Source organism: Montipora foliosa, chromosome 14 (genome assembly GCF_036669935.1).
Source record: "Montipora foliosa isolate CH-2021 chromosome 14, ASM3666993v2, whole genome shotgun sequence".
In the NCBI taxonomy this organism is placed as follows: Eukaryota; Metazoa; Cnidaria; class Anthozoa; order Scleractinia; family Acroporidae; genus Montipora; species Montipora foliosa.
The window spans coordinates 1,436,505-1,441,504 of NC_090882.1; positions in this window are offsets into that span (position 1 = coordinate 1,436,505).

The window sequence follows — 5,000 nt, forward strand, 5'->3', positions numbered from 1 at the left end:
TAATTCAAAGAGACAAGTCTTAATCATTTAATATTTAACAACAACCTTTTTTTCCCTTGCTATTTTAACATGCAATGTGTAGTGTTCTATACTTTTGTGGTTGAAAGATAATTATGATGTTTGTGTAATATATTTTTGGGCTTAAAGAGAGGTGGATGCTAAGATCCAATAGATGACTTTGACTGGCTTCTACGTTTTCATCTTTGGGGTGCAATTCTTACAAAACCTGAGTTGGCATTTAGTGTTAAACCTAATGGAGCTCCTTCACACTTTGAATCTCGAATGTCAAGTGACATTGAAGGACTTTTGTGATGCTCACCAGACTATGGCAGATGATTTTACTGCTTTTCCAGTAAGGTCCAATTAATAGCTTTTTTAATAGTTTTGAACTGTAACTTATCCTGTCTCTTGCAGTAACTTATTTCTAAGTAGCATTATAGCAATTGGAACTAGCCTTTATTAATGATTTTACTGCATGCCCTCATTTTGTGCGGATTTTAACAGCAGCATCGCCGACCATCACCATTAGCCCAGTGGCAGTCTGGGCGTGGCTACTGCTTTTGTTGCGTACAAAAGAACTCTCCAAGACCTGCAGTGTTTGATAAGCAATACCAAGTCTTAAAATTTTATTAGCTAATACTAACTTTAAATTCCCTTGTTTTTCCGAACATTCGTTTGCATTTACTGAGGGCAACATGTAATACGACACCTGTCCTTGTCAATGGGGAGATTAAGTATCATGTTGACAGCAAATGTCAGGATAAAATTTGTGTTTTGCCAGAAGTCAAAGAAAGTTGTTTGATTTTAACTCAATTCTTGCCTGTTGTCTACACAATTATATGAAGTAACTTCTCAGAAGAGAGAGACAAGTTAAGAATAATTTGTGAAAAATTTTTTGTGAAAAGTGGCATCCTTCTGTTTGCTGTTTCACAACAGCTTTCACTTTGAATCCAAAACATATCTTGAGAAGTTTATCAGAATACTACTATAAAACTATCATGGATGTAAATAAATGAACTCGCTTGCCCCACCGTAGCTGTGACGAAGCAATGAATGTAGCGGTATTGGAGGAACTCAACTATATTTAAACTGTTCAATAAGGGTTACAATGGCGGTCAAAAGGTGAAAAGGCGAAAACGTGTTCAGTCTTAATGACGTAAAAAATCACGGGATCTAAATACAGTCACGACCGCGGACCGGAAATCACCATGCATAACAAATAAGAACTAACAAATATCAACAAATCAATTAAACGTTCAGAGCACTGTTCAAACTATTCCACAGTACCTTTCAGTACCGTGCAACTAAATTGTGGAATAACTTGTGCAGCAGCCTAAAGCAAGTACCCATCCTCAAGGGGTTCAAGGCATCCTTATAGGAAATATTGAAAAATGAATATTGTTTTGTAACTTTTATTTGTAAATCACTATAATTTAAAATGTAGACATCATGTAATAGTTTTATGCCATTTTGAACTTGTAAATGACTATTGAAAAGCCCTAAGGGCAATATTGCTTCATTAAAGTTTGTATGTATCATAAGTTGAGCTGCTATGATATGTTTCTTTCATGATGTGGTTTGAAGTATTTTATTGTATTCCGTTATCCTCGGCCAAAGGCAGGCTATAGGTAACAGAAGAATACAATGTTCCCTACCGAGTAAATTCACGTATCCATAGAAGAGGCCCTCCCAGGAGGGAAGGGGGGTTTGGCTCCTTGACCCTTTAAATATTTGCTTGTGTTCAATTACTTTCAAACTTGTTCCCAGCTTTTTGATCCCTGAAATTCTTTTTGTTTCCTTGTTCCCTAAAATATTTTGACATTGTTCCCCTGTTCCCCACTTCAAATTAGCCATGTTCCTTTGTTCCCCAAAACCCCTGGGAGGGTCTCATACAACCCCAATGTAGGAATTTTAAAAAAAGTAAAGAAGCAGACAAACAGATAAATTTGGTTTTATCAAACATGTTGATAGAGGTCGAATTACCACTGTGAACGATTTGGAAAGCTGACGTTTCGAGCGTTAGCCCTTTGTCAGAGCGAAATCAAATCATTTTGCTCTGACAAATGGCTAATCCTCGAAATGTCAGCTTTGCAAATCATTCACGGTGGTAATTCGACCTCTATCAACACCTTTGATAAAACCAAATTTTCCTGTTTCACTCACCCACCGACCCAGCACCACAGTTTCTTTAGAAACTAGAAATTTGTTTACTGAGACAAACAGATAACTTGTTTTCTCGTATAACTAATGCTGTGCCGTTATGGAACGAAATACTTTCTCCCTATCCTGGGGCAAACCAGCCTGTGGGCACGACTTAGGTGATTCATGACCACCATTTGGTCAATCCAGGTCCAAGAGATCGGGTCATGCCTTCACAGCCTACCTGACCGGCCAGTTGTGGCAAGTTGACCCTGGTCAGAGTTTTTCTCTGTCCTTGTGTGGGCCCATTTCCATCAGTAGGGCAAACGCTCACATGGTTCATATCGGATCGAAATCTAGCACTTCACATTACACTCCATTCAGTTAACTCTGTTTTATATACCAACAAGGCCTTTCAGGCCTGCCCTTGCTGACTTCCAAAAAATTCACTCCAAAATCTTATACGTAAGCCCAGCTCAAACATAGCACATAAGTGTGGTTTTAGATGGCTCATCAACATCACACGGTCGGGGAGGAAAGTATTTATGCTAGGGTTAACCACATTCCAAAATTGGCCATTATGGTATCCCAGGCCTTCAGGATGTGCAACGGAATTGAAACTTGCATTGCTCTATAGGCCTCGTCTGAGGTTGGTATCTGAGGAGACACTTTCCCAGTGGGGACCAAGATGCCAAAAGGTTTTGCCGTTTGCATGTACAGCCTGTGGACTACGTGCAGAGACCAAACGAGTGATGCAGTCGGATAGCCCTCGGCAGCCTGCATCGAATTGCACAGGTTTCTGGTGAACTCCTGTAGGTAAGGCTGGCCTATCAGGGAAGTGCCATGCAGATGACAAGTGCTGTCTTCCCATATAGTAAAAAAACACCACTGAGTGAGGACGCGTATCTAGGTTCTGGAAATTGGAGCCTCAAGGCCCTGGACGAATGCTCGGAAAAGTGCTAGAGATAGGGTTAGTGTAGTGGGATGACCATTGTCGGTGTGAATTCAATAGACCAGTGCTCAGAGAAGGTTTGTCCCGTACACATCCACTGCCTTTCATGGGACTGTCATGGGTGTGGTCGGATTAGCATCACGCCTAACGTATCTCTTCCCTTAAAAGCACACCATATGTGACAGATCCTTGCTTATCAACCACCTCCCCGGGTAAATGTTTAGCTCCCTGTCCATAATTACGTGAATAAACATTGTCGCCCAATTCGAAATACCGGGGGCTTGCCTTTTGGTCAAACGCCTTTTTCATTGCTTCCTGTTTAGACTGCACTTTAGCATGTACAGATGGAAACACCGCCCCAAGGGGAGTTTTAATCATACGGCCCGTTAATAGCTGGCATGGTGGCAGACCCATGGTGCTATGGGGGGTGGTATGCTGTCTCAAGAGGATGCGAGCAATTTTGGTTGTTAAACTACCAGATTTCATTTGTTTAAGTTTAGCTTTGAATGTCTGAACAGCACGCTCGGCCAGCCCATTTGAGGCTGGGTGAAATGGAGCACTTGTAATGTGCGTTATGCCGTTCCTATTGCAGAATTTGCAAATTGCTCTCTTGTAAAACAAGAACCATTGTCTGATACTAAGGTATCAGGCACACCATGTGTGGCAAACACGTGGCGTAGTTCCTCAATAGTGGCTTATGAAGTTGCACTGTGAGTGACTGCTATTTCCACCCACTTAGAGAAAGTATCCACCACAATCAGATACATCCTACCAAAAAGTGGCCCCGCATAATCCACATGTACCCTTGAACACGGGGACTTTGGGTACTCCCAGGGATGCAAAACTGTTTTAGGTGGTGATTACGGGATTCCTGGCATGATTCACAAGATTTAACCATTTGCTCCAGGGCCCGGTTGCTCGAAAGCCGATTAACTTAACCCAGGATTAGCGTAAACCTTTGTTTCACGTTTTCAACTTTTTGGTGAAAGTTTCTTTTTCTTGTTTTTGACTTTCAAGATTGACTTCTTCTAATGAAAAGTTTTGCCAAAAATCAGCGTTGAACAGCATTTGGGAGCAGAGAAATAAACTCCATGGTTAATTGTTAATCTGGGATTAGCGTTCACTTATGTCCATGTTTGACCCTAATTAGATGCACGCCCAATTTTGATATCCAACACAAAGTGTCTCTTTAAGTCTAAGCATTTGCTACCTATTTTCAGCAATAAGGTAAGGGTAAAGGTTAGCGTTATTTTTAGCTTTGGGTGAATGCAGCAGTTAATCTTCTCATAAAGAGCAGCATTTGGGGGACACTTTGTGTCATAAATTGTCTGTATTCTGAGACACAAGTGATGTTGAAGTTGGCTAGAAGAGCAAGGGGACACTTCGTGACGCTTATTGAAATTCGCGTGCATCTAATTAGGGTCAAACCTGGACATATCTGCTTTCATGAGTGTAATGCCCGGGTGGGTGTCATGTGGTAAAGTAAATCAATTTCCTCTTACAAGTTGTTAAATTAGGAGACATAACGCTTTCTTATCACTGTTGACACACTTCAACCTCAGGGTTGACGTAAAAGTTAAATTAGCATGTGTTGTCGAGAAATAAAGCATTAGGGTTCATTACATATACAGCTGTAAACTTTTGTTGGGAAAGGTTAGGAAATGACAAGATAGTTTCGTTTTTGCAAGGGCGTAGCCAGGGGGGGGGGGGGTCCTGGGGTGCCCGTGACCCCCCCTTTGTAAGCCGTTTTTTACTCAAACAACCTACAATATTCAGGTTGCGAAAACGCGAGTACCCTCTGTTTGACAGTGTGACCCCCCTTTGAAAAATCCTGGCTACGCCCATGTTTTTGGATCATGCTCGCAAAAGGATAGGTTCTGCTTTGTTGACATTATGTTCAAAGTTTACT